This window comes from Oryx dammah, unplaced genomic scaffold (assembly GCF_014754425.2).
Source record: "Oryx dammah isolate SB20612 unplaced genomic scaffold, SCBI_Odam_1.1 HiC_scaffold_4, whole genome shotgun sequence".
In the NCBI taxonomy this organism is placed as follows: domain Eukaryota; kingdom Metazoa; phylum Chordata; class Mammalia; order Artiodactyla; family Bovidae; genus Oryx; species Oryx dammah.
The window spans coordinates 2,832,958-2,840,321 of NW_024070188.1; the positions used below are offsets into that span (position 1 = coordinate 2,832,958).

General features: G+C 45.8%; 1 pseudogene; it reads right to left on the minus strand.

Annotated features, from left to right (window-relative positions):
* Positions 1-211: 211 nt before the first annotated feature.
* LOC120863093 lies at positions 212-605 on the minus strand (annotated as a pseudogene).
* Between the last annotated feature and the right edge of the window lie 6,759 nt (positions 606-7,364).

Genomic DNA, 7,364 nt, shown 5'->3' on the forward strand with positions numbered 1-7,364 from the left:
ATTGTTTCAGTTTTATTTGTTGTTGCTGTTGTTTTATGCATTTTCAAACTGCTTTATTAATTTCACGGTAAATATAATGAACATCTCTCCATGCAATAGGTAAAACTGCCGCTGACAGAAACTTAACAGGTTGGGTCAAAAACAACAGTCAATGAGAAGCCGGTAACAGGAAGCCCACAAGAAACACCAGAAGATTTACAACAAAGGTCTGTCACGAACACGTAAGTTTAGGAAGCAGATGTACCTCTATTAGCATCGGGCATCGCGGCATAAGGCGTAACTCATCACGATGGCCGTGGTGAGGCGGTCAGCGCTAACTGCCCGCAGATTATGACTCAGCTGCTTCTCCCAAAGCTTTTCCATTAAGCTGCCTCACCTCCTCCCCAGTGCTTCCCATATTCTCCTCTCTCACCCTTGCCTGTGGCTCTGCAAGCCTCTGAGCCATGTCCCATCTATAACGCAGAAAGGGCTGCCTAACATGGCGCCTACGATTTCCTCTAGGTACACGGCTTCCAAAAGGACGGCCACAGGCTCTCCTTTATTAGCGTCTTGCCCCCTTTCATCCTTGTTTCAGTCTCCTGGTTGGCATTTTCCATGCCGAGATTTTTTTACTGCTTGTTCCTCTTTGGACGCCACTGCTTCTGGGCCTATCCTTGCTGTCTCCTCGTCTTCCCCATCCTTGCTGCAAGAGTGACACTTCCCCTCCTAGACACCCCCCAGCCCCAGCACATCCTACTCTTGGGGGCCGCCCCCAGCACACATACCCTCAGGGCCATCAGGAGCAGGGACTGAGAAGAGAGTGGATGACCAAGAGGTCTCTCAGCTTTAATTTTAAGACCACTATAACAATTCAGGAAAAACTAGGTGCAAGTTTAAATGAGAAAGACACTGCATAGAAATTTCCAGGATCTAGAATCAACTAGATCTAGAATCAACTAGAAAAGTGTGTTGATCTGGTTAAGGAATTTTCTTTTAAAGCATCTATTGATAAATAAGAGACCACACCATTGTGTGTGGCTCAGTATGTTAGCAAATTTGGAAAACTCAGCAGTGGCCACAGGACTGGAAAAGGTCAGTTTTCATTCCAATCCCAAAGAAGGGCAATGCTGAAGAATGTACAAACTACCACACAGTTGCACTCATTTCACATGCTAGCAAAGTAATGCTCAATAATCCTTGAAGCTAGGCTTCACCAGTATGTGAACCAAGAACTTCCAGATGTATAGGCTGGGTTTGGAAAAGGCAGAGGAACCAGAAATCAAATGGCCAACATTTGTTGGATCATGGAGAAAACAAGGGAATTCCAGAAAAACATCTACTTCTGCTTTATTGACTACACTAAAGCCTTTGACTGTGTGGATCACAACAAACTGTGGAAAATTCTTGGAGATGGGAATATCAGACTACCTTACCTGCCTCCTGAGAAACCTGTATGTGAGTCAAGAAGCAACAGTTAGAAGCAGATGTGGAACAACTGATTGGTTCAAAAATTGGAAAGTAGTATGACAAGGCTGTATATTGTTACCCTGCTTATTTAACTTATATGCAGAGCACATCATGTGAAATGCTGGGCTGGACGAATCACAAGCTGGAATCAAGATTGCCAAGTGAAATATCAACAGTCTCAGATATGCAGATGATACCACTCTAATGGCAGAAATGGTTTTTCCAGCAGTCATGTATGATATTAGAGTTGGACCATAAAGAAGGCTCTGTACCAAGGAATTGATATTTGTGAATTGTAGTGCTGGAGAAGGCTCTTGAGAGTCCCTTGGACTGCAACGATATCAAATCTAAAGTCAATCCTAAGGAAAATCAATCCTGAATATTCATTGGAAGAACAGATGCTGAAGCTGAAGCTCCAATACTTCGGCCACCTGATACGAAGAGCTGATTCACAAAAGACTCTGATGTTGAGAAAGATTAAAGGCAAAAGGAGCAAGGGGCGGCGGATGAGATGGTTAGATAACATCACTGGCTCAGTGGACATGAATTTGAGCAGACTCTGGGAGACGGTGGAGGGCAGAGGAGCCTGGCATGCTGCAGTCCATGGGTTCACATCAGACATGCCTTAGTGACTGAATGACAACAGCGTTAATAAATGAGGTTTTAGCTTTAATTTTTGTCCTTTATTTAGGAATTATTTCTAACATGTATTAGCCTACTTTCTTTCTAGAGAATATGTTCAGGAATGATGTTCAAAACATGATTTAATCTTTTTAAAAGATTGTGCTTTTATAGTGATTACATTAAGCATATGTTTTTCCTGATAAAGTATGGGAGGTACAGGTGTTGATGGTATCTGAGGATGGGCTAAATAATACCTGCAGGAAAAAAATCATAAGACTAGCTCTTTAGGGGTCTGCTTATTCCTTGTCTTTTAGTTCCCTATAAATTCTAGATGATCACCATTAATGCAAACTTGTTAATAACTAAAGCAAATCGAAACTTCTTTCAGAAGCTATATGTAAATGTCTCACTTATTTATTCTTTAAATATACTTGAGTACCTACTCATTCCTCCTCTGTAGGATGGGGATAACAGCTGAACTTTCTGTATCAGTCAGGTTTCTTTGTTGAAGACAACATAAATGAGCTCTGGCTGTAACTTCCCTGGTGGTCCAGTGGCGAAGACTCATGCTTCCAATAGAGAGGGTCCAGGTTCCATCTGTGGTCAAGGAACTAGACCCCGCATGCCACAACTAAAGATCCCGCATGCAGCCAGATACATAAATAAATATTAAAAGGAAAATAAACCTTGGCTAACTTATCTGGAAAAAGGTTGTACTGGAAGGAAAACGGGATGGTGGAGAAGTCGCTGTGGAAAATGGGCCCGCCCTGACCACCGGCACTGTCACAGCCAGACCTGGGTCGCCACAGTGATGCACACCCCTGGGGGTTATCTCGGCATCTCTGCGGCACTTTGTGCAGATTCCAAGTTTAAGGTGAGTGCACCCAATTGACGTAACCTGGGTCCCATGCCCTGACTACTCCCTAGTTACCAGAGAGTGGTGACAAGTACGTGAGCCAGACTCAGCCTTCAAACTGCAAAGTGGGCACTGTTCCCACCAAGACTCATAATTATGGATTCTCCACAAACAGAATGGGAGGTTAGAAATTAGGCAGGTAAAAGGCCAGTGCTCACTGTATGACCTCACAAGGACTGGGAAGACTCAGTGGGGGGGTCTGTGTAAAGTACTTGGCACAATGCTGGCACAAGGAGGCAGTTGATCAGTTTCAGCACTGTTATCATTATTAACTCAATGAGGCGGGCAATGCACTCATTTTAGGGATAAAAATGTAATAGGGCACATTTCTAACCAAAAGCCTCAATTATTTTGGAAAGCTTTTACAGGCAGAAACAAATATAAAAACATAGTAATAACACCAATAAATAAGTGCTACAGTATAGGTATGACTTATACTATAAGTCATATACTGTGACTCATACCTATACTGAAAAAGAAGGAAAGGGAAAAACAGTCAGAACAGAGAAGAAAACAGACTAAGTTCTGAATCCTGAGAGCAGCATCCTGAAAGGGCTTGGCATGTCTGAATTCCTGTGACTGGGGCAGGTTCAGGATTGTGAAGGATTCTGTGTATCACCGAAATGAGTGATTTCACTAATTACCCTTGGTAAAGGGGGTGACCTAATCAGACCTGGGGGATGGGGTGACTCTTTAGGAATGGTGACCGTGGATGAGACTGAGCAGAGGCAACGTCAAGAGTTCAGATGAGAGAAGATGACGGCCTGTTCTCGGGGAAGATGAAAAATAAGACAACAGCTTAGAAATACTGGGTCGACCAGAAAGTTCATTCAGGGTTTTCTGTAAGATATTATGGGACAACCTGAATGAACTTTTTGGCCAACCCAATAATTTAATACATAGAGTGAACTACATTCAGTGCCTCCAACACTAGGAGTGAGGAATGGAAGGATCCTGGGTGACTAAAAAAACCATACAACTTCTTATGACGAGTGGATGGTCGTGCCATCATTATAATGATAGGCAAGGGAATAATTTGAAGCAGTTGGGAGAGGAAAGAGAACGAGTTTCTGCGTGGTTTTTGGCTTGCCTCACATTAAGAGTTGGCAACAAAGAATGTAGCTGAAGCTATTAAATTGGCTATCAATCAGGGAAGGAGGAAAGAGTCAGTAGATACCTATAATATTGATTCCTATCAAAATGAAAGAACCAAATCACAAGATTTTGCATGCGATCTCAGAGGTAGTTATTGGAGACACCATCTATGACAGGAAGTCTCTGGATCTCGGTTTAGGAATCTATGGGATAGCACAAAGAGACTTGGGGACGTCTTACAAATATTCAATGAGTGAAAGCGAGGTTGAAATGCTTACAAATGTAAGTATGGAATACATTGTTACGATGAGTTCTGGCAGCAGGTAAGATACAGTTATATCCACTATGCTTAGCAACATATGCTCAGTTTCCTAGAGTTGTCTATTCTCTTGCTGTTTGTTTATCCGTGGGCCCCATTTCTTTAATAATAACAACAGTAGGCACTGTTAAATGAGATGTAAAGGCCATCATGTCTGGCACTAGGGACACAAAGAGAAATTAAGGACACTACCCTGCTCTCAAGGAGCGTACAGTCCAGGTGGGCAGCACTTGTAAATAACTAAAGTACCGACGGGGAAATGAGTGTTGGAAGATGTACATGCAATAGGTGCTGAGAGAAAGCACCATACTGCACCTCAGTTTTGAAACAAGGTTTTGAGGGAAAATTTCTTGGAGAGGACCAATAGGCTTTATTCTGAAGAATTAACTGTATTTAGTCTGGCAACACTTCAATGCAATACATAGCATAGCTGTTTGTTCTGTACTGCAAGCACTTCAGAAGGGCTTGAATGTAAAGTACAAGAAATGGCAAAAGGCTGTGGGTGGAAATGAAACTAGACAAGTAAGCAGGGCTAAGACAGTAGTCTAAAAGGCCAGCAATTTCCAAGAAAGGTAACTCTGTCTATGAGGAAGCTGTTAGGACAGCTTTATGGATTTTTAGCATGGTGATAAACTAGGAAACAATGAAGAGGCATGCAAATTCACTGAAAAAAAAAAAAAAAGACAAAGGAGATCCCCACTGTGCTAGTCAAACAAAAACAGTTGAAGGATCACATAAGACATCTTAAGGAGTTTGGGCTTCCCTCATAGCTCCGTCGGTAAAGAATCTGCCTGCAATGCAGGAGACCTGGGTTTGATTCCTGGGTCAGGAAGATCCTCTGGAAAAGGACATGGCAACCCACTCCAGTATTCTTGCCTGGAGAATCCCATGGACAGGGGAGCCGGGCAGGCTACCATCCATGGGATTGCAAGAGTCAGCTTGACTTAGCGAGTAAACCACCAAGGAGTTTGGACTTCATACCAAGGGTAGTGGAGTGCCTCCACAGAAGTTTAAAGAGAGGGGTACCTAATCAGGCTTTCATTTTATAAAATGCAAATCTGATGGTACTGTACAGACTGGATTAGGAGCAGACAAGATTGCAGCCTGGGAAACGCCGCATGAACGGATGGTGGCCTGAAACAAGACAGCAGCTGCTAGGAGAAACTGGAAACGCCAGAGAGGCAGGGCTGCTGTTTAGGCACTAAGCTGAGTCAGACTCTGGGCGACCCTATGGTCTGTAGCCAACCAGACTCCTCTATCAAATGGGATTTTCTAGGAAACAACACTGGAGTGGGTTGCCATTTCCTTCCCCAGGGAATATTCCCCAACAGGAAGCCAATGGAGTCTTTACCTTTGAGGCACCAGGGCAGCCTGGTGAAACACGGAGCTAGGGGCAAAGAGACAGTAATGAATTGCAAGTGGAGGAGGAAGGGGAGGGAGAGCGAGAGGGACAGAGAGAGAAAATCAAGTCACTGCTCATAGTAAGTTGTGTGTATGGGCTTCTTTTGGTCTGTCAAAGCCTTTTAATCTTAAATCCAAAATGAAGTCAAAGCAGTGATCTGAAACCATCCACTCCTTTTCGTTTTGAAATCTAATTTTTACCTCCTGGCAATCTGGAATTAAATTTCTGAGATTGCTGTCAATTATTTCCTTTCTTGGTTTCTCTTCCTCTTTCTTCCCTTTTTTAACCTCTTATGCTTTAACTCTATTCGAAAATAAGTAAGTGAGTGAGTGTCCGACTCTGTGCGACCCCATGGACAGAGGAGCCTGACAGGCTCCAGTCCATGGGATTTTCCAGGCAAGATTACTGGAGTGGATTGCCATTTCCTTCTCCAGGGAATCTTCCCGACTCAGGAATTGAACCCGTGTCTCCCACATTGCAGGCAGACGCTTTACCGTCTGAGCCACCGGGGAAGCACCTATGGTAAACTACCTCATCATAACTTAGCTTTCCCCCTAGAACTGTGGAACATAACTGAAACTTGTCCCCATCACAATCTTGTAGATTTCCTAAAGCTTTCCCAAACTTGTCCTTGATCAGAATCTTGTAGGTTTCCTGAAGCTTTCCCCTTGCTACTTGGAATGTTTCTGGGTTAATGTTCACAGGGTAATTGTTGTGAGTACGACTAGCTTTTTTTCCGCGGAGACGTTCAGCATTATAGTCATCATATCATTTTCTTAAAAAAAAAAAAAAAAGCTTCTTTTTGTCGTAAAGGCAAAACATATTTTCATCATATTAAACTTTCGAATATGACTCACAGGTATGTCACTTGTACAAACAGTAAAACAAATCAACAGATTATATCTGGGTTCTATTAAGTGTATACGGCGGTGGCAGAAGGGCAGAAGAAATGCAAAATTTCCATCTCAGACCCCGGTTCCCAAAAGCAGAACAGCAAGTCTGTTGCACGGGGAGGTGACCACCCTCGTTGGGCAGCGCAGCCCGGGGCTGCGGGGGAGTCCGCCTGCCCCCGCCTCCGCCAAGGGGCCCGCCGCCCCCCGCCACCCCCCGGCCTCTCCACAACTCAGGGTCCTCGCCCCGTCCGCGAACTACTTTCTCCGTCCGGGAACTGATTCCTGCTGCGGCCGGACTGCACCGTCCCTGCACCCACAGTCCGCAGGGGGCTCTGCAGGCGCCGAGAACCACAGCCCCGTGAACCAGGCGGTTTTGCAGGGGCAGGAACTAGGGCTCCGGGCCAGGCCAGGGGCGGCTCCTCCGGGAGCAGCAGAGCGCCCACCAGGTCCGGGAGGCTCGGCGCCGCGGGCTGGAGCCGAGGGGCGGGGCGGCCCTGAGCTGAGCGCGCCCCCTCCCGGCGCGCCCCACCTCTCCCGGCGCGCGCCCACTACGCGCGCGCCCCCTCTCCCGGTGCGCGCCCACCCTGCGCGCGCCCCCTCCTCCCGGCGCGCGCCCCCTTCCCCGCGCGCGCCCCGTCCCCCGGCGCGCGCGCCCCCTCCTCCCGGCGC